Source organism: Aquarana catesbeiana, linkage group LG06, assembly GCF_042186555.1.
Source record: "Aquarana catesbeiana isolate 2022-GZ linkage group LG06, ASM4218655v1, whole genome shotgun sequence".
Classification (NCBI taxonomy): Eukaryota; Metazoa; Chordata; class Amphibia; order Anura; family Ranidae; genus Aquarana; species Aquarana catesbeiana.
The window spans coordinates 261,834,045-261,857,395 of NC_133329.1; the positions used below are offsets into that span (position 1 = coordinate 261,834,045).

The 23,351-nt window shown below is 45.8% G+C and overlaps 1 protein-coding gene across 2 annotated transcripts in view; it reads left to right on the plus strand.

Moving 5' to 3' along the window:
- CFLAR (CASP8 and FADD like apoptosis regulator) overlaps positions 1-23,351 on the plus strand; it is a 74,215-nt gene that overhangs the window by 850 nt on the left and 50,014 nt on the right. The window contains exon 1 of one of the 2 annotated variants that reach the window (XM_073633253.1): positions 13,222-13,369. The exons of the other annotated variant lie outside the window; for it this stretch is intronic. The gene's annotated coding sequence lies outside the window, so the exon portion shown is untranslated. Of the gene's footprint in view, positions 1-13,221; positions 13,370-23,351 lie in introns of those variants that run through there. 2 annotated transcript variants of the gene reach the window in all.

A 23,351-nucleotide genomic window follows, 5' to 3' on the forward strand; every position in this document is an offset into this window, starting at 1 on the left:
ATGATTACCTGTATTATAGGTTACATTGTTGCTACCAGGAAATACTTAAACCCAAATCCAATAATAAACCCAAATCCAAAAATGTAATATTTCAGTTTATCAATCATTAGATGTGCATAGTTGCCAACATTGCAAAAAAAAAAATGTGGGACACTTTTTTGGCTGTAGGCGGAGCCGTATAATAATTAGGGGATGGGGCATGCGTTTGTGGGCGTGGCTCAGCAATAAAAAACAAAACTGCGAAAAATGGGTGTGGTTTACGGGGAATTGTGGGCGTGGCTTAAATGGCCATGGCTTAAAGGGGGTGTGGTTAGAGTCTGAAATGAATAAGGGATGGAGAGGGAAAGGGGGAGAGAGGAATGAAGGGACAGCAGCCCCAGATCCTACACAACAATAGAAATATGTGTATTCTAGAAAGTTTAACAATCAGCAGATAAAGATACTCCAAACACCTGGTGTTAGCTCTTCAATCATCCCGGCACCATGATTGTTATGGTGTCAGGATGATTGAAGCGCATTATTTCTATTATTACATTGTAATATAAAAATAAATCATTCAACTCACCATAATGCAGAATCAGTGGGATCCCTGTGCGTGTCACCTGCCACGTCGCCTGCCACCAGCAGAGTCCATCCTTGCATCAGGTGCCACCAGCAGAGTCTGTCCTTGCATCAGGGGTCCCCAGCAGAGTCCGTCCTTGTATCAGGTGCCACCAGCAGAGTCCGTCCTCGTATCAGGTGCCACCAGCAGAGTCCGTCCTCGTATCAGGTGTCCCCAGCAGAGTCTGTCCGCATATCAGGTGCCCCCGGCAGAGTCCCTCCTTGCATCAGGTGCCCCCAGCAGAGTCAGTATAGACCCCCTCAGTGCAGACCCCCTTCAGTGCAGACCCCCCTCCATCAGTGCAGACCCCCCTCATCAGTGCAGACCCCCCTCATCAGTGCAGACCCCCTCAGAGCAGACCCCACTCCATCAGTGCAGACCCCCTCAGAGCAGACCCCATTCCATCAGTGCAGACCCCCCCTCCATCAGTGCAGACCCCCTCAGAGCAGACCCCCCTCCATCAGTGCAGACCCCCCTCCATCAGTGCAGACCCCCTCAGAGCAGACCCCTCTCCATCAGTGCAGACCCCCTCAGCAGACCCCCCTCCATCAGTGCAGACACCCTCAGAGCAGAACCCCATCAGTGCAGACCCCCTCAGCAGAACCCCCTCCATCAGTGCAGACGCCCTCAGCAGACCCTCCCCTCCCATAACGTCCCCCAGGCCCCAGCAGTGAACACATAGATAGAGCGGCCGACTGTGCAGCGTCCGGCGCCGTGTGTTCAGTGGAGAGGGGAGGGGCCGATCCGTGCGAGAGGAGAAGCCGATTCATTGGCTGCATGGATCAAGCCCCCTTCCCCGCTCTACTGAACACAAGGGGGAGCGATCAAGCGGCGGCGGCGGGACCGGCCGCCATTTTACTGAAGCCGCTTCCCAAAAATGCAAATTGCAAACATTCCCGATTTTCCCTGGGCAAATCCCGATTTGGGACAGCCTCGGATCGGGACGAGGATCCCAAAATCGGGATTGTCCCGGGAAATTCGGGAATGTTGGCAACTATGGATGTGGCGGCTGCATTAGTTTTCTTTTAAAAGCTTTTTTTCCCCCTCTGTTACACCTGGTGATCTGGCCTGTAACACACCTCCTTTATTAGACAGACACCACTCAGGATAAAGGAGCACAGGAGCACCTTTGGACAGCAACATTATCAGTCTTGCGAGGGGAGTCTTATATGCACTAGCAGATTTAAATACACTAACAAATTGCAGCAAAACCCCAGCTCACGCTTTGTAAGCAGCTACAGCCAACAGTTGTTTTTTCTTTTGGGATAAAGGTTTTACATAAATCAAGGCTGATCATTGTAATCACCCCTGGCAGTGTTAAAGGGTTACTAAACCCAGAACCCTGCATTCGCTATATCTGGTCTCCTACAGTACACAGAACATTGGAAATGCAATTATTTAAGTAAATATAAACTGCTCAATCTTTTTGTCATCAGCAGTATATATATCAGTTTTGTAGGTTACATAGTTACATATACATAGTAGGTTACATAGTAGGTGAGGTTGAAAAACGACACCATCAAGTCCAACCCATGTGTGTGATTATATGTCAGTATTACATTGTATATCCCTGTATGTTGTGGTCGTTCAGGTGCTTATCTAATAGTTTCTTGAAACTATCGATGCTCCCCGCTGAGACCACCGCCTGTGGAAGGAAATTCCACATCCTTGCTGCTCTTACAGTAAAGAACCCTCTATGCAGTTTAAGGTTACACCTCATTTCTTATTTTAATGAGCGGCCACGTGTCTTATTAAACTCCCTTCTGCGGAAAAGTTTTATCCCCATTGTAGGGTCACCAGTACGGTATTTGTAAATTGAAATCATATCCCCTCTCCAAGCGTCTCTTCTCCAGAGAGAATAAGTTCAGTGCTCGCAACCTTTCCTCATAACTAATATCCTCCAGTCCCTTTATTAGCTTTGTACAAGGAAAAGGCGCAAAAAAACTGGAAAATATTTAGCAACATCACAATAAGCAGCAAACGATTTTAGAAACTACAATTTTAAAAGATACATGTGCAATGTAAAAGGGAAAATCAACATGAATAGTCCATTAAAGGTCCATGTAACAAGTCTATGTAAAAAAGGGATAAATGTATAGTCCACAAGCAGGGCTGCCTTCCAGGGAACTGAAACCAAGCTCCAGAATCTATAGAAAAAACACAAGGAAGGGAGGTGCCTCTGGGTGTAGTATAAAAGGCCGTTTTTAGTTTTAAAAGCAATATGCAAACAACTCACATTTTAGTAGTGTAAACAAAGCATATAGGAAGCCAGAGGAATGATCCATCATGGGGCAGTTCATCCAGTGAGTCACAGTGGTGCTGGCAGGTCTGCGTGTAGCTCCTGGTATACCGCTAATGCCGGCCGCGGTGATGATGGAAATCCAGGTGAGGCTTGGAGCCTTTATTAGCTTTGTTGCCCTTCTTTGTACTCGCTCCATTTCCAATACATCCTTCCTGAGGACTGATGCCCAGAACTGGACAGCATACTCCAGGTGCGGCCAGACCAGAGTCTTGTAGAGTGGGAGAATTATCGTTTTATCTCTGGAGTTAATCCCCTTTTTAATGCATGCCAATATTCTGTTTGCATTGCTAGCAGCAGTTTGGCATTGCATGCCATTGCTGAGCCTGTCATCTACTAGGACCCCCGGGTCCTTTTCCATCCTAGATTCCCCCAGAGGTTCTCCCCCCAGTGTGTAGATTGCATTCATATTTTTGCCACCCAAATGCATTATTTTACATTTTTCTACATTAAACCTCATTTGCCATGTAGTTGTCCACCCCAATAATTTGTACAGATCTTCTTGTAAGGTTTCCACATTCTGCGAAGTTATTGCCCTGCTTAGCGTTGTCCACAAATACAGAGATTGAACTGTTGAACAGGATAGGTCCCAGCACAGAACCCTGGGGGACCCCACTTCCCACCCCTGACCATTCTGAGTACTCCCCATTTATCACCACCCTCTGAACTCGCCCTTGTAACCAGTTTTCAATCCATGTACTCACCCTATGGTCCATGCCAACGGACCTTATTTTGTACAGTAAACGTTTATGGGAAACTGTGTCAAATTCTTTTGCAAAATCCAGATTTACCATGTCTATGGGCCTTCCTTTATCTGGATGGCAACTCACCTCCTCATAGAAGGTTAATAGATTGGTTTGGCAAGAATGATTCTTCATGTATCCATGCTGATTACTGCTAATGATACCGTTTTCATGACTAAAATCTTGTATGTAGTCCCTTGTGACTTCTATGAGTGTCTGGTTAAAGCTTGTAGGAGGAGTTTTCATTCTACTCTGACTGCCCTATGAGTCTGCATGACCCCTGACCCTCTCTCTGGACAGTGCTGATTGACCATGTGCTGATCACATGCACCCTTCCAAAAAAAAAAAAAAAGAAACTATATAGCAATACACACCAAAATGAGCATGTGCAGAGTGTCTCCAATGCTTTGTTCTATCAGCAAATGGATTGCAGTCAGTAAAAGAAGAGGAGGATCAGAGAAGACAGAATCAAACAGCCTTTCTACACAATGCGGAGGAATAACCCCTTAGGTTTCACAGTGAGTATAACAAGCATCATAGGTGTATGCAGCCTATTGCATTAGGGTGTGCACTCCAATGCTAAAACCCAATGCTGTGTATAGATAACACAGTTTACTATGGTTCATTTATGTATGAACACAGTGAGTGATCGGTGCCGATCACTCACTGTGTTCATTCACAAAAAGGAAGGGGCCAGTAAATGACATAGGGTCCCAGGCAGCAGGGGGAATCTGTGCCAAATGGGGTGTTACAGCAAGCATTCCATTGCCCAAGTCTGGCAGGGATGATGAGTGATGACATTAATACATTCCCATGTACTTGTAATGTTTACACACATCACTGTTGTCTTTTTAATGTTATATATGTTTTTAAACATTTGTAGAATAAAACATCGACTTTTTATATATTATGTGGTACTTTCAAAGTCCTCTATTCTTTAGGTTATTTTTTTGTGTTCTCACAGACACATATCATTTGAAAAAAGAAAAAAACCTTCCATTACATATTGATTTTATACACACTAAATATATAGACAGAGGGTTAACACCGGTCTGAGCCTACCTTAAAGTGATTGTTATTATAAAAGAAAAAAAAAGCATTTACCAACAGGTTTATACCTACCTGCTTTGTGCAATGGCACAGAGCGGCCCTGAACCTCCTTTTCTCTGGTCCTCCGCCAATGCTCCTCTACTTTCTATAGGGGTACTTGTGCAGGCTCGCTCCCGAGCCTCGCTTTCTGCTTCTATAGATACAGACATCGAGACTCGGCCCCGCTCCCTTGTCATTGACTTTGATTGACAGCAACGGAAGCCAATGGCTCCTGCTGCCTCAGCAAAGCCTGTGAGACCAGGAAGTGAGGGGAGAGAAGAGCTGCAGACAGGCGCAGCTCTGGATGGACTGAGGGCTCAGGTAAGTAAAAAAAGGGGGGGATACAGATGCCTAAACATTTCTTACCCTAATGCATCTAAACCTGGCTTGGTTTAGAGTGGTCTCCGGTGCCTATGAAGAGTTTCCCTTGGTGTGTGGGGAAGGTACACCCTGAGTATAAAACATCTTAATAAAAGACTAACATCTAAAGGAAGATGGCCATAACAGTTCTGTGAAGTATGGGAGTGTTCTGTACTTGACGGACCTCTGTTTGGGGAGTTATAAGTGTGACAGACCTAGGACGGACAGGGGCTTTTGGAGAAGACTGGGACAAGCCTCTTACCCAATGACTATGGGCCCTGGTATTTAAGGGAACACTACTCTTTGGAGAGTGTATACCTGGGGGATCCATGGAGTGGTCGTGTTACTTTGGATTCAAGTCCATGTCTCCCCAAGACACACAGACTCTGGGACTCTAAGCCTGGGGTCCATGTTAAAGGCCTAGATGACACATTTCCAGTAAGGACTGCTCCACACTGTGGCCACCTGTCTGGGGCCCCCTGCCATAATTGTAAGTAGGTCTCCTGCTATTGTCTAAAGGTGTTATGCTAATGTGTATTGCACTGCGTGAAGCTTGGTGACAGCAAGTCTGACCTGTAGTGAGATCCTGATTAATCAAAGCATTGTCTAGGTGTGAATTCCCATTCACCTATTGTCTCTGCTTGGGCACGCAGTCACCCAGGTAATTAACATAATATTTATAGTACATTTCTGTTGTTCTAATTATTATCCTGTGTGCAGTTTGTAGTGTTAGGGTATTATGATCAGGAGCGGGAATGTCCTTCTGTGGTGTATATATTCTGTGTTAGTTTGTTCAAATAAACGTGTTCCAGCTTTGCAGCCAAACAAGTCCTGCCTAGTTCTTGGTTGCAATATGCGGCTATAATATCTATCTTTGGACTGGAGGAAGCGGTATATGATGGAAGCACTCAAGCGGAGTGTAGGATGGTCCGTTACAATAAGTAGGAGTGAAAGTGTTCTGAACTTAGGACTTCTGTACTGTGAGTCAAGTTTATGTACCTGTACTGTAAAGTGACTACAGCTACAAGAATTGCAAGGGAGTGAAATTTTGCAGTAAAGCACTGAAAAGCCTTTTGGATCGGACCTTTCTTTATTCTGGATAATACGCCATCGGCCAGGAATGTGATGAGGGGGGCTTCCAGCAAAGAAATGTGTCACAATATGGTGGAGTATCTCCAAGCAGCAAGTAGGTGATTATGCCATCCAAGAAGAAGCCAGGTGGGTCCAGAGTCAGCATGGTGGGAACTGGCGCTTGATAAGGGATCCCATTACACACTTATCAAACAGTATGAGCTGTGGAACGTCCTGCTGCTGTTGAACAGATCTTTATGTGAATCAAAACATGAAAACAGATTTTTAGATCTCCTTTTTTTAATACCTGAAAAATCTGAAATGTTTAGTAAAATACACCTGGAATTGTTTCCAGCTGGCTCCAACCAACCTGCTGGTTTTCCGCAATTTCTGACTTTCTGATGCGGCATAGAGCTAACTCTCTGCTCAGACATGGGCAGCCAATCAATGCTTTTGCTTTTCAAAGAAACCTTCTCTTGATGGTGGTGCAGAGCAAAAAATTCCAAAGAATCAGCATGTGGGAAGGTTGAAACAGGTACTGTCCCAGCCAGGAGGAAGAGAGTTGGTTCCATGCCTGGTTTCATGGTCTTTTTGGCTGGTTCCTGTCTGGGTCTGGTTCCTGTCTGAGTTGGTTCCATGCCTGGTTTCATGTTCTTTTTGGCTGGTTCCTGTCTGGGTCTGGCCCACTTGTCCTGTGTGATATGAATTGAGTCGGTGGTCTAGCTCGAGGAGCTTCTTCAGAAGAGAGGCGAGTGAGGCCAGAGAGTTCCAGCGCAGATGAGACCCGGAAAAGCAAAGGGATGTTGTGCATCACTGTCCACATGTAGAGACTTTAGCTTGGGGTCCATCCTGAAAACACCAACACTGGAGCGTGCCTCCGAAAGATTTACACTTGTGTGAGAGGCTCTGAAGGGCTATGATTACTGAAAGACACTTTTGCAGGTATGCCGGGGCAGCACTCAACCTGTAGTGATTGGGAATTAATACTACTTTTATCTGTTGGACCGTGCAAAATTATTTTGCATTTTTTCTAAGTAAAGTATTGAACTGTTGTCCCTGGCTGGTCTGAAGTTAACAAATGGGTCTGCGGACATCAGCGTGGAGTGAAGTAATGTATAAACACATGTGGTTACCTAGAGTTGTCATCACTTCTTGCACACGGTCTGCCTTCCAGAGCAATGTCAGCGGATTGCATCACAGAGGTTCCCCATCCTGTACAGAGGTACTGAAGTCCAAGAGTCAAGTTAAGTGCACCTGTGGAGCCCAAGCAGACAATTTTGAAAAATAAAGAGCGACAATTTAAAAAAAAAAAAAAAAAAACAATATTTTTTACTTTCTGCTATAAAACATCCAATTAAAAAAAAAAAAAAAATCGAAAAAAATCAAATTTCATAAATTTAGGGCAATAAGTACTCTGCTACATGTTTTTTGGTCAAAACAAATCCCAATTTTTTATTTTTTTTTGTGAATAGCTGGGGGGGGGGGGGCAGCCACTGTTGGGGACACGCTATTTCATTCCAGGGACACTCCACTTCATTCCAGGGACACAGGGACACTCCACTTAATTCCAGGGACACTCCACTTCATTCCAGGAACAAAGGGACACTCCACTTCATTCCAGGGACACTCCACTTCATTCCAGGGAGACAGGGACACTCCATTTATTCCAGGGACACTCCACTTCATTCCAGGGACACAGGGACACCCCACTTCATTCCAGGGACACTCCACTTCATTCCAGGGACACTCCACTCCATTCCAGGGACACTCCACTCCATTCCAGGGACACTCCACTCCATTTATTCCAGGGACACTCCACTTCATTCCAGGGACACTCCACTCCATTCTAGGGACACTCCACTCCATTTATTCCAGGGACACTCCACTTCATTCCAGGGACACACCACTTCATTCCAGGGACACAGGGACACTCCACTTCATTTCAGGGAGACAGGGACACTCCACTTCATTCCAGGGACACTCTACTTCATTCCAGGGACACAGGGACACTCCACTTCATTCCAGGGACACTCCATTTCAGGGACAGTCCACTTCATTCCAGGGAAACTCCACTTCATTCCAGGGAAACTCCACTTCATTCCAGCGACACGCCACTTCATTCCAGGGACACAGGGACACTCCACTTCATTCCAGGGACGCGCCACTTCATTCCAGGGACACACCACTTCATTCCAGGGAGACAGGGACACTCCATTTCATTCCAGGGACACTCCACATCATTCCAGGGACACAGGGACACTCCACTCCATTCCAGGGACACTCCACTCCATTTATTCCAGGGACACTCCACTTCATTCCAGGGACACACCACTTCATTCCGCGGACACAGGGACACTCCACTCCATTGCAGGGACACTCCACTCCAGGGACACTCCACTCCATTCCAGGGAGACAGGGACACTCCATTTATTCCAGGGACACTCCACTTCATTCCAGGGACACACCACTTCATTCTGGGGACACAGGGACACTCCACTTCATTCCAGGGGCACTCCACTCTATTCCAGGGGCACTCCACTCCATTCCAGGGGCACTCCACTCCATTCCAGGGAGACAGGGACACTCCACTTCATTCCAGGGACACTCCACTTCATTCCAGGGACACTCCACTTCATTCCAGGGACACAGGGAGACTCCACTTCATTCCAGGGAAACTCCACTTCATTCCAGGGAAACTCCACTTCATTCCAGGGACACAGGGACACTCCACTTTATTCCAGCGACACGCCACTTCATTCCAGGGACACAGGGACACTCCACTTCATTCCAGGGACACAGGGACACTCCACTTCATTCCAGGGACGCGCCACTTCATTCCAGGGACACACCACTTCATTCCAGGGACACCCCACTTCATTCCAGGGACACAGGGACACTCCACTTCATTCCAGGGACACTGGGACACTCCACTTCATTCCAGGGACACTCCACTTCATTCCAGGGACACTGGGACACTCCACTTCATTCCAGGGACATGCCACTTCATTCCAGGGACACGCCACATGGTAAAAGCAGGCAGCTGAGCCATGGTTTTATTGCCCCCAACTGTCCACCTTAAGAAGGGCATGCGGCTGCTCAGGGCTGTGCACATGCAATGACCGCAATGCTTTGCAAAAATGAAACCGCATGCTGCACCACTGCTGAGCGCAACCCATGTGTGACACTGTGGTTCATCTGTTTTAAGATTAAAGCGGAGTTCCACACAAAAATGGAACTTCCGCTTTTCGGAACCCTCCCCCCCTCCGGTGTCACATTTGGCACCTTTCGGGGGGGGGGTGCATCCACTTCCGGCATAGACTCCCACGGGAGTCTATGCTTTTTCCTGTCCCTCCGCGCTGTCTCCTGGGAAACACACAGGTCCCAGGAGATAGCGGGGACCAGTTATTATGCGCAGCGCAACTCGCCCATGCGCAGTAGGGAACCGGGAAGTGAAGCCGCAACGCATCACTTCCTGATTCCCTCACCTAGGCAGTGAGGAGACTAGAGACTAGAGCCACCACCATGTGACAATGAGCCTTACAGTCTTCCAGGTGTAGCTCCGAAACTTGTCTAAATGCACTCTCACAGCTCTCTTAATGCATACAAAATTAACCTCTGGACTCTGAACGCAGAAGAATCAAATGAACCCAATCTCTCTGGTGTCACCTGCAATGCTGCATCCACTTCCAAGCCATAATAGCTAGATTTGGGTTAAAACCGTAGAACCCTTTACAGAATTATTCATAGTTGCTCCAAAAATTGCCAAAGACTGCAAAAAAAGAAAACACCACAGACACAAACCTCAAAATGGAGACAAGAAATTACGAAAATGAAAAGGACAAGACATGCAAACGCTGGAATAACCCAAATAATATGTGCTAACAATGCACTATAGATTTAGAGAAAAATACATGTGTATAATCTAATGTGAGAGTATGAGCAGGCCCCTTAAGGCCCCTTTCACACGATCGGACCGTTCAGGTCCGCCTGTCAGTTTTGACGGCGGACCTGAACGGGCAATCCATGTTAGCCTATGGAGCGACGGATGTCAGCGGAGACATGTCCGCTGACATCCGACCCCGTCCGATCCGCTAAAAGCAGACGTATGGCTCTACGTCCAGATCCGTCGCTGGCGGATCGGATCGGGTGAGATCTGACGAAAACGGACACGCTGTCCGTTTTCGTCCGATCCCTCCATAGGCGGCAGCGGCGCCTGACAAGCCCCTCCCCGCTCAGTGAGCAGAGAGGGACCTGTAATCCGCCGGCTCAGTGGAGATCAACGGACTGATCTCCCGCTGAGCCGGCGGACCGAGGCGGGCTCCGTAGAAACGGAGCCCGCCTCGTGTGAAAGGGGCCTTAGGCTGACCATACACTACACAATCTGATTGTACAATCTCCTTTAGATCTACCATTAGCTAAGTAGTGTAATGGTGGCCATACACATAAAGATCCAATTGAATGATTCTTCATAGAATTGGACAGTGTGAATCTACAAATGGTTAAAAACACACATACTGTGTCATCAATTGTTTTTGCTTGAGTCAATCGATTAATTTGAAATGATTTTGTTTGGTCCATAGGAAAAATTAGATTGTGGGAGAGTAGATATATGAATCTGATAGTTAAAGGGGTTGTAAAGGTAATTTGTTTTTTTTTTGTTTTTTTAAATAACAAACATGTTATACTTACCTTCACTGTGCAGCTCGTTCTGCACAGAGTGGCCCCGAACCTGCTCTTCTGGGGTCCATCGGCGGCTGTTTCAGCTCCTCCCCGCAAGAACTAACCACCTTAATGCGAGCTCCCTCGCATAGTGGCTAGTTATTATGGGCGCGCTCCCGTGATACAGCCGGCGGCTATAGCCGCTCACTGTATCACTCGGCCCCGCCCCCCGGCGCGCCGTGTCATTGGATGTGATTGACAGCAGCGCGAGCCAATGGCTGCGCTGCTTTCAATCCATCCACTATAGCCAATCAGCGACCAGGCTGAGCGGCGAAATGGAGATCGGGAGCGAGCGGCTGAGTTTCGAGGTGTCAGGTAAGTAAAACGGGGGGGGGGGGCTGGGGGCGGCGGTATTGTCAAAAGTTTTTTCACCTTAATGCATATAATGCATTAAGGTGAAAAATTTTTTACCTTTACAACCCCTTTAAAGTGGTTGTAAAGCCAAGACATCTTTTACCTTTAATGCATTCCTTGTATTAAGGTAAAAATTGTCCCAGCTGTTGTATCGCCCCTCCCCCACCCCTACCTCCCTAAGGCTCCATTCACACTAGCGCGTTTTTTGATGCATTTTGCATTTTGCAGAAATGCATGGGAATTTTTTAACATGGGTTCCTATGGAACATGTTCACATCAATGCCTTTTTGTTTCTCTGCATTTTTGGAAAGGGTCAGGGACTTTTTTTCATGCAAAATGCAGCGTTTTGCATGTAATAGAATTCAATGGACAAGCATCAAAAACGCAAGTGCACCGTTTTTGCAGCGTTTTTGCCGTTTTTTTTTTTTTTTTTTAATTTTTTTTTTAAGACTGTAAAAAAAAAACTGTAAAAAAAAAAAAACGCAAATCGCGGCAAAAACGCAGCAAAAACGCCGCAAAAACGCAGCAAAAACGCTGCTCAAAAACGTGGCAAGCATGAAAACAAACCTCCAAAAACGCTCAAAAGCAACATGCATAGGTGTGAATCGAGCCTAAATACTTACCTGAGTCCTATTTTGATCCAGCACTATGCCTGTCTGCAGTGGTGCTCCTGTGGGAAGGGAGCAGGGGGTGGGACCGAGCTGCTGTCAGTTGATGCGCATAGCCTGGCTTGGGAGCAAATCTGCAGCTGCACCACCATATGAAGCGGCTTCAAGAATGCGCAAGAAATGTGAGTGGTGCTTATGGCGTCATTCGTTTTTATTAGTACCCCCAAACGCAGACACCAGCTTTTGCACACATCAAAACAAACAACAAACGTGCAGTAAAAAACACACGCAGCTCTATGCCGTAAAGGTGCAAGAGGTTAATTGATGCGTTTGTTGCAAGTAGGGCAGCCCATTCAAGTGAAAACGTGCGAAAAACGCACACAAAAGTATACAAAATTGCGTGTATCGGCAATGCCAGGTGCAAATTTGGCCTAAGGCTTGCCTTTAAACCCGAACACCTTTGAATTACAAAGGTTCTGAGGCTAATTAAATGCAGATAAAGCACTAAGTGAGTTTAATTACCACCTTAATGAGCCACAGAACCTGTGTAATTAATATGTGTTTGGGTTTAAGGGCCAGTTCACACTGCTGCGAATTCGAGCCGTTGCGATCGCTCAAATTCGCAAGTCATTTAAATAACATAGTTTTCCATTAGTGCAGTTCACATCGATGCGTTGCGAATCTAAGCTGCGTACAAAAAGGGTCCTGTGCGATCCATGTGCTATGCAAATTCAGCTCCATAGACTGCAATTGAACTCGCAATGAAAACGCAATTGTACATTCACATCACTGTGATTTTTTTTTTTATATGGCTGGCCAGACATAAAATGGCGATCCCCTCCCGATTTGACAACCAATTTGCAATATTTGCTGTAGAATCGCAGTAGATTCGCCAGAACACATAAAGAATTTGCAACAAAAATTCGCAACGCATTCGGATCAAATTCGCACTGCAGCAGTGTGAACCGGCCCTAAAGGGATGAGGTGGCAACCATGGGCCTACCTGATGTTATACAAACTAAATGAAGTGTTTAGCTGCGTCTTCATATTACAGTTTTAGTAAATCGAAAGGAGATTGAAGAATCAGATTGTAACGTGTGTGGTGAATCTATCCGTTCCCAGGCATGCTGATAAAAGCCACGGCTTTGGGAAATCCCCTGACAGACGTTGTGAAAGGACACAATGTTCCCGGATGGAATGCGTCTGACTCACTTTCCTGTTCCAGAGGAACACATCACCCTCTTATATATCGGAGGTTTTCTTTTTTGGTTTTACAAATACTTGTCTATGGCAAACTGAAAGTAAAATAAAGACCCATAAAATGGGGGCGTTTTTGTAGCCCTGACTCGCTGGGAGAAATTTGTAGTCACTTCACTGAGATCTATGAGGAACAGCTGACTTTCAGCAGCTACGAGGTTAATAATCTGCCACTCCCAGTCACATTTTACAGGAAGAAGCCGAGCAATGGCAGCGTCATCCTCTCAGCAGAATCCGCGCATCGAGGGTTAAAATCTTCGGAGTTCTGGTGAGGATAGTAAAAAAAAACGCACGCCATAGCCACCATGACGCACTTAGCAGTAGCGGGGCCGAGTGCTCATACGTATCCTAGCAGGGTCAGGAAAGGGGGCTGCAAAAGTATGCTTTTCAGTGATTACCTGTCTTCTTCTATATAGTGTATACATTGGGAAAACGACATCGCAGGGGCCATGACGAAACATGGCATATTTCCCAATAATAATAATGGAATGTGCGACATGTTATTACCTGCAGAAAAAAAAATCAGGAAGTGAAAGACAAGTCACAAAATGTCTGCTGCAGTCAGTTGAGACGAAACACAGTGACAAGGACACTCCACCTATGTGCTTTGTGTGTTCCGAATGTGTGACTCACTGCAACTACACAAGTCTGAAAATAGCTGTAGTTGTGGAAATATTCACCATTTACTGAGTGATTCAGAACAGGCAAACCACTTTTTTTTTTTACAGCGTTAAATCGCCACACCCATTACTGCTAGGTTCTTGTTGTGCAAGTTTACTTTCAGTCCTTCTAATTGCATGTTAAAATGCATTGTGGTTACTTTACAGGGAATCGTTCATGAGCAGACCCTCCGGGAGGCACAGGAAACTATGCTTTAGTTCATTTCCCTGCTTTGCTGATTCAATCATCTGAAATGTAAAGAAATTGTTTACAAGAGCTGACAGTATATTCTAATTTGGAAGTTACACAGATGATGTGGGGCTGAGTGTGTCATACCTAACGTTGTGAGTTAGGCCCCTTTCAGACCTGCGGATCTGTATTTAGCCATCCGCTTGCTCAGCAGGAATCGCTCCGTTGATCCCCGCTGAGCCAACGGATGACAAGTCCATCTCTGCACCCTGTACAGGGACGGACCTGTCAGAGAGACCACTCTCCTCCATGGGGGGGATCGGATAAATACGGACCGCCTGTCCGTTTTCATCTGATCTGCCAGACAGATGGAAAATAGGACATCCATCCGTCTAGATTTTGTGTAGCAGATCGGATGTCAGCGGACATGTTACAGCTGACATCCATCGCTCCATAGAGCTGTATGGAGCGACCGTTCAGATCCGCCTGAAAAAACTGATCTGAACGGTCTGCACATGAGAAAGGGTCCTAAAGTATGAGGGCATGCATAGGCATGCGCATTACCCGAATCACTGCGTGCAGTGCGGATTCCCACTATTGCCTGGGCTTCCCCCTGTGTTGCACTCCTAGAATGGAGAGTGGGGGGAAGGGGCTATTAAATGTCATTTACCGACCCCTTCCTTTTCTAAATGAACACACTCACTGTGTTCATTCATAATTGAAGCATAGTAAACTGCGTTTTACTATGCTTCAGTTAGTGAATGAACAAGTCACTCAGCACAGAGCACTATCTATTCACTATTCAGTGCAGCTGAGGCTGCAGAGAAAGCCATGTGTGTTTGAGTTTTGGGGTGCACACCCTAATGCAATAGGCTGCACACATCTATGAGAGGACAAGAGACAGGAAGTGGGCTACATAAGGTATTTACTGGCAGAAAAACAATGTTTTACTATCCAAACTTAAAACAACAAGGGCAGAAGATTTATTCTCTGGAAAGTTGAAAAAATGACTGAAGGTCCGCTTTAAGGTCATCACAGAGGACAAGGGGACACTCTTTATGTCTGGAGGAAAAGAGATTTATTTTCCAAATACGGAAAGGTTTCTTCACAGTAAGAGCTGTGAAAATGTGGAATAGACTCCCTCCAGAGGGCGTTCTGTCCAGCTCAGTAGATTGCTTTAAAAAAAGGCCTGGATTCTTTCCTAGGTGTAGATAATATAACTGGGTACTAACATTTATAGGTATAGTTGATCCAGGGAATATAAAAACAGGGACAAAGCAGCGCCTTCTAAGTGTAGCAGTTAAGACATTTAATGAATAAAAACCATAATGGAAACACTCACAAACGAGCGATTATAAACAGCATGGGTATCAGTATCATCATGCTGTTTTTAATCGCTCGTTTGTGAGTGTTTCCGTTATGGTTTTATTCAATAAATGTCTTAACTGCTACACTTAGAAGGCGCTGCTTTGTCCCTGTTTTTATGTTCGAGTTACTTCTATCTGTAAGCTGGCAGCCTCCTTGGGATAAGCATTTCTAACTATCTTACATGGACTATATGTCATAGACTTGAATACTTGAATATTTGCCCTAATTACCGATCCCATTCCCATATATATATTTTTCTGCCTCACCCAGAGTGCGCCAAATTAACCCATTGTTTGTACATTACCGTTCCAGGGAATATCCGATTACCTCTCGGGGGATCAGGAAGGAATTTTCTCCCCTGCTGTAGCAAATTGGATCATGCTTTGCTGGGGGTTTTTGCCTTTCTCTGGATCAACTGTGGGTATAGGATTGGGTATATTGGATTGTATGATTTTTTTTTTTTTTTCCCATGGTTAAACTAGATGGACTTTTTTCAACCTGACTAACTATGTATGCAGGGGAGGAGTGTCAGCCTCTGCATTCCTGTTGCTTGTCTTGGGGAAAGGGCTCACAACTGAGACAAGCTGCAGCTATAAATTAGCCATCTCCTTTAAAGTTGTTGTTGAATCAGACATTGCAGGAGGACACTCATAACTAGCGTTAGAAAACACTTTGAAACATGGAACAAAGTACTACACGTACTTTAGCCCATAGAGGACAGAACTGTAAAATAAAAATTATAATGGTAGATCGTCTTTATTGCATGCTCTCATACATTACTCACAATGGTAGATAAGAAACACTTAGCTCCAAATCATCTGTGTAATTTCATGATTATAATGTATTGTAATGTATAATGTTTCTTTCTTCTTTGAATGCCTTAATAATATAGGCTGCAATAACACGACTTACAAGTGGTATGCTATCACCAGGGCAGTCAAGTAACTGTTTTTAAGAACTACCTGTTAAGGATGAGACAAATGTATCTGGGTTCAGTTTGCGGAAGAGTCGCTGTATAGCTCACAATTTCAAACATTAATCCAAAGTCAATGAGAGCTGAACTTTTCAATCCTTGCCATTTTCAAGGCTTATACACAAGGTATTATCAAACACTTGGAGCTGAGCCCTGACTGCAGGGACCAATGCAATTTATTTTTTTTAAATACCATTTGCTGGGAGCAGTTTAAAGCGGAGTTCCACCCAAAAGAGGACATTCCGCTTTAAATACTCCTCACCTTCTCCCCTGCCACATTTATCATGTCCTTTTTTATTATTTTTTTATTTTTTTGGGGGGGGGGTACCCGCTTCCACTTCCTAGGTGATCCAAATGGAAGTTCTCCTCTCCCCTTCCCTCCCTGCAGTCTTCTGTGACACATCATAGGACCCAGAAGACTGCCGGACGATTCAAGAGATGCAGCGCGATTTGCACATGCGCAGTGGGTACCCGCCTCTGAAGCTGCAAGCTGTCACAGCCGGATACCCACAGTTGAAGTGCCAGCCCTGGAAGATAAGCCTGTAGGAAGGGACAGCTTGGGTGAGCAAATCGCTGGATCATGGGAAAAGTGAGTGTGTGTTTATTAAAAGTCAGCAGCTACAGTTTTTGTAGCTGTTGACTTTTAATAAACACAAAAACGACCAGAGCTCCTCAAGCGTCAACCCGCCGGCCTGCTTGGTCCCTGGCTTGGCACGCGATAATGCTCCGCAAGTGTTGCCTCCACTGGCTGGGTCCCTGGCTTGGCACCTTTCCCACTTCTTCACTGCCCCCAGCTGGTGAGAATACTGCTCAGGTACTTGCTTCAGCTACTCACAGTGGTCTCTGGTAGCAAAGTGGATGGTCCCTTAGTGGCGACAGCTTCCTCCTCTACCTCCTACCACAGCTGGTTCTCTGGCTGGCTTCTGGTTGGACTGCAAGCCGCAGTCCGAACCCTACGCTGCTCTCTTGCTTCTGGATAGGCCCTCAGACAGCCTAACAGCCAGATGTCCCTGGGATAGGCCCAAGGCTTATGGCCTCGCAGCTCGGGGCATTACTACACACATCCACCCATACAGCTGTCGAGGTGGCACAGAAACCTGATCACCTGACTCCACCCTAAATAGGATCTCCCAGTGGACCAAGGGACCCAAGAAAATCCCTGCCCATTGGCTGAGACACCCCATTCATTCCTAATCTGTCCTTGCAATGCCATTGTCTTATCCAATGCCACCAAATACCTGGCCATCTAGTGACAGAAGAGAGGAGTGCAGCAATTGCAGAATTAGGGTGAAATCAATTGACCTATCAATTGGCCAAGGCAACTATCAGTTGGCAGATAAATTTAATAGCAACCCTGCCTAAACACCAGGGTGCTACATCCTCCCCCTGCCTACAAAAACGACGTCTCGGAAATTGCAGAAAAATGTGAGCTCTCAAGCCTGAGAGCGAATGTCCTGGCAAAAACTGGGATGGGTGGGGAAACAGGAAAGGAATAATAACAAACAATGCACATGGCATACCACATGGAGTAAACATGTATAACATATACATGAGCGAATTGCAGTTCACACAGGGCAGATAAATATTAGACATTATATACAATTTACGTGTGGCCTACCACCCAAACTGTTGAGGGAATATATAAACAGTAGCCTTATGTCCTAACTGTCTATCTAATATATACAGTAATAAAGAGCATAAATAGTTAGCATTATTATCCATGTCAGGTCACTGTCTCTCCTTTTGGCATTTACCGTAGTAATAAAGTGTTGAATATTCTTCTTGTTTAGCCTACAGATGATCACACAGTCTAAATTGATTTTGCGACCATAGCCCCAGGTGTGTAGCACTGAATTGTACTTTTCAGCTATCTTAGGTGACAGCTTTGGAAAGTCACAAAGTAGATATTTGCCAGCACACCATGGATCGACAAAAAGTAGTGTCCAAATGGATTATTTATTGCATGATCGCAACACAAGTAGAGTGCAACGTTTCAGAGTCACGCAGGACCCCTTTGTCCTGCCTGATAACACATGCCTGACGAAGGAGTCCTGCGTGACTCCGAAACGTTGCACTCTCTTTTTTGTCGATCCATGGTGTGCTGGCAAATATCTACTTTGTGACTTGAACCAGCACCCAAACTTTGAGAGCTTATCCAGGAACGTGTGCGACGTGAATATGAAGTATTAGCTTTGGAAGGTCCACCCGCAAAAAGGAATTCGGAGGAAACTTTGCACAGCTTCGTCTACCCATTGGGTTTCTTTATCCGGGATTTCTTCCTCTAAATGAGCTGGTATATAAGGATACAGATATCTGTATTCCTCAGCCACTTTCTTATTGATGATGCGCTGTACCTTGGACAGCCTGGGCAGGGTCTTAGGGTCTCCATACCCAGACAGAACCCGCTTGTCTGGAGTACGCTGAACCGGGTACCCCGCAACAGTATCGGGTTTGCATTCCAATTTGGTTGCCTCCACCTGCTTAGTGGGAATCACTTTAGGGACCCAATGCTCCCAACGGCCCTCCTCAAAAGATTTAGTAATACGCACAGTTGGTGCGGTATTTGCAGACAGTTCAATCTTTACACTTGTATTAGGCCCCGGAGGAACCTCATCCTCTTCCAAGTTACACAACTGCTCCACTTCACTCTCACTCCCCTTTCCAGTTCAAGACATAGTGTCTGAAAACAGTTCAGAGGGATGTCCGAATTGGAAATGGTGGAGCATTCTTCTGCCAGGAGATATTTGCGCGTGGAGCTGGCTTTAACCGGCACAACTGTATTGTCTCCCTTAATGGCCACAGGTATCCCCTCCCCTATAGGCACACCACTTTCACCCCTCGCAGGCTTACCCGACTCCAGTACCCTTTTCCTCGGTGACTTTGACATCAAAGTGAGCAGGTGGGCCCAACCACGGCCTTGAGGAGCGATCGAAGGGCTGGGTCCAGGGGCAGCCGTCGAGACAGGAGGAGCAGCTTCCCGCACAACTCGCGTGATGGCAGGTGGGCTCTTAATATCACTCCCAGCCAGGATAGCGACATTCTTGTCCCACTCTGCTTGCAGCACCTGCGGAGGTTGGGCTGGCAAGACTACCTCGAGCAGGGGTTCCCCGCAGTGTCCACAGATGATCCAAGGCCTCAGATATGTGGCCAAACTGGAACACTTCCTGCAGATCAATCCCAAAGCCTCATAGCCTCCAGCCGTGTACAGGGTAAGACTAGCCTTAGATGTATAACTCACATCGGTGTCAGACAGAAAGTTTTTTGGCTCGCTCAGACCAAAGCCATCACGCGGGGCATACATCTTCCAATCCGACATTGCACTTCCAAACTGCGCCATCTTCTCCAACCCACAACCAGGCACATGTGGCAGCACTTCCTTATCCTCCTCTGCAGAGCGGGGGCTCCTCCCCCTGCCAACGGATTGATGCAGATACTCTCTAGAAACTTTAGTGCCCACCCTTTTCCTTCTGAGGTGTGCCAAATTTGTAATGGAGTCCATTTTAGCCCTAGCAGCGCTGGTGGGAAGTGTCAAAAGACTAGGCTGATACTCTCCCATGAGCAATGAGACTTGCTGGTTCTTCCCCACATTGTCGGAATGCATAATAAATACAGTCTATAAGAAGTAGAGATGTTACTAGCCACTTTCCCACCGAGCCAGACGAAACCCCAATGTAGCTGAAGCCGGTTGCTATGGGCGACTGCTGCGAGGATAAAGCATTTTCCCTACGTTGGGTGCCAAATGTAGCCAATGCCCAGTCCCCCTGAGGCCCAATGGTGACCTCCAGAGTTAGGGACAGCTGACCACCTCCTGTGTAGAGTGGGTTACAAGACACGGTGGGTGTAATGCAAGGTAGATTGATGGGCGCCAGACACTTCTTGAATGCAAAGAGATTTATTGTCTCTTAAACAGAACTGTGGGAGAGAGGGTTAGGGCCAGGACACTCTTTAGTAGATGCAATGTTAATTGGCAGACTCCGAGACTTTTATAGGCAGACAGCCATGCAGGGAAAGGCATCCAGCTAGACACCGCATCGGCATGAGTAGGACTGCTGTCTCCTATAGCAACAATCTTGTAACAATCTTGTTATAGAACTTCACTTGGCTGAGCTTCCAGTCTTTCACTAAACTAACAGATCCACTAGCCACTGGATCTCCTGAGCTCTTCCAATCTTCTCACTCAGTATCTTCCTCAAGCCTCACCCCCGCATCACTGCTGGGTCCCTAGGTTGGCACTCACAGATACTCCTCAAGCATCACCCCCCTGGCCTGCTTGGTCGCTGGCACCTGCTGAAGTTTTCCCAATTCTTCACCATCCCCGGCTGGTGAGAATACTGCTCAGGTACTTCAGCTACTCACAGTGGTCTCTTCGCAAAGTGGATGGTGCCTTTAGTGACGACAGCTTACCCCTCTACTCCTGACCACAACTGGTTCCCCGGCCGGCAGAACCGTTGCTTCTGGTTGGACTGCAAGCCGCAGTCCCAACCCTATGCTACTCTCTTGCTTCTGGATAGGCCCTCAGACAGCCTAGCAGCCAGATGTCCCCGACATGGGCCCAAGGCTTATGGCCTAGCAGCCCAGGGCATTACTACACATGTCCACCCAGACAACCGTCTAGGTTACACAGAACACTGATCACCTGACTCCTCCCAAATAAATAGGCTCTCCCAGCAGGCCAAGGGACCCAAGAAAATCCCTGCCCATTGGCCAAGACACCCCATTCATTCCTAATCTGTCCTTGCAATGCCCTTTTCTAATTTCTTATTCATTTAAATTTTGCTGTACAACTGTTAGACAATCCTATGAAATACTTGGAGAATATAGTCTGGTCAGATGAGACCAAAAATGAACTCTTTGGATGCCATAATAAACACCATGTTTGGAGGTCAAATGGCACTGCACATCGCCCCAAAAACACCCCCATACCAACAGTGAGGTTTGGAGATGGTAACATCATGGAGTGGGGCTGTTTTTCAGCATACAGTACTGCAAAACTTCATGTTATTGCAGGAAGGATGAATGGAAAAATGTACCAAGACATTCTTGATAAAAATCTGCTGCCATCTACCAGGATGAAGAAGATGATACGGGGGTAGACATTTCAGCAAGACAATGATCCCAAACACAAAGCCAAGGAAACTCTTAATTGGTTTTTAAAGAAAGAAAATAAAGCTGCTAGAATGGCCTAGCCAATCACCTGAATTAAATCCAATAGAAAATCTATGGAAAGAACTAAAGACCAGAGTTCATAAAAGAGGCCCGGGGAACTTTTCAAAATTTGAAGACTGTATGTGTGGAAGAATGGGCTAAAATCACACATGAGCAATGCATGTGACTAGTTTCTCCATACAGGTAGTGTTTTGAAACTGTCATTACCAACAAAGGATTTTGTACAAAGTATTAAATACAATTTAGTTAGCGTGTTCAATACTTTTTCCATGTGTCATTCCATTTTATTACACATAACTTAATTTCTGAACCTATTTGTTTTGGTTTCTTTGTATGTATGGATTGCATGCGTTGTTACCGACATGTGGTGAATCTTTTAAAAATATATTTACCTAAATGACGTGACATGTTCAGTACTTATTTTACTCGCTGTATATGTGGCAGCTTAGCGTTAAAGACCACTACCATGCTACCACATATATGCGTATAGCCAGCGTTAATGAGTTAAAGTGTATTTATTCTCAAAGATCACAAGGTCAGGTTTCAGTTCATTTCTAAGGATGACCATACACTAATTATTCAATCTCCTTTTGATCTACCACTAACTATATAGTGCAGGACCTGTCTTATTTGATATTAACTTAAAATATTGTTTAAAGAATAACTCCACTATTTTTGAGAAAAAAACTTCCCTTCTGGGTGATCTATGTACCTTCCCGGGATTTTACCAAACTTTGTTGCAGATTCCTACCTTTTGTTATCTTGAAGTATTAGCTGTTTGTTTGTGTCAATGTGCAAAATGAATATGAATGGGAATGATTTTATAATTATCAATCAGCTGCTGAACCTGCAGGGCTCTAATGAGAAAAATTGCAGGGTCTGCATCCCTTGAGACGTGATTTCCCTTTGGGAGTGTAATAAAACTTCTAATACTCCGTCATCTCCTAACTCACAACTTACAATACACATAAGTATAAACACATCCCCCAGTACAGTAAAACCTTGGTTTGCGAGCATAATTCCTAACCACCTGTCCTCTGGACCCTATTCCCTCTCAAATGCTACGGTTGCCCTCTGACTCCATCCTACACTCTCTAACCCACATCTTCAATCTCTCCCTCACCTCTGGCATTTTCCCCAATGCTTTAAAACATGCACTGGTCACCCCATACTTAAAAAGCCGTCCTGGGACCCTTCCAATCTTAACAACTTACGCCCTATCTCCTTGCTCCCCTTTTCCTCTAAACTCCTTGAACACCTGGTTTACAACCAACTAAGTGACCACCTCATTAAGAACAACCTTCTTGATGCCCTTCAATTGGGATTTCACCCCCAACACTCCACAGAAACTGCTCTTTTAAAACTCACAAATGACCTACTAACTGCAAAAACCAACGGACACTATTCTGTACTCCTACTTCTGGACCTTTCAGGTGCCTTTGACACAGTTGACCACCCCCTCCTTCTCAAAAAACTTTACTCCCTCGGTCTCCGTGACTGTGCTCTTCAGTGGCTCTCATCCTACCTATCCCAACGCACCTTCATTGTCACTTACAGTTCTACTTCCTCCACTCCTCTTCCCTTCTCTGTCGAGGTCCACCAAGGTTCTGTTCTTGGATGTCTTTTATTTTCAATCTACAATCTACACCTCTTCCCTGGGTCAGCTGATAGCCTCTCACGGCTTTCAATATCATTTCTACGCTGACGACACACAAATCTATCTCTCCACCCCTCAACTCACTCCATCAGTCTCCTCACGCATCACTAACTTACTAACCGACATATCTGTATGGATGTCACACCACTTCCTCAAACTCAACTTGTCCAAAACCGAGCTTATAATATTTCCTCCCCCATGTGCCTCTACCCCTGACTTGTCTGTCAAGAGCAATGG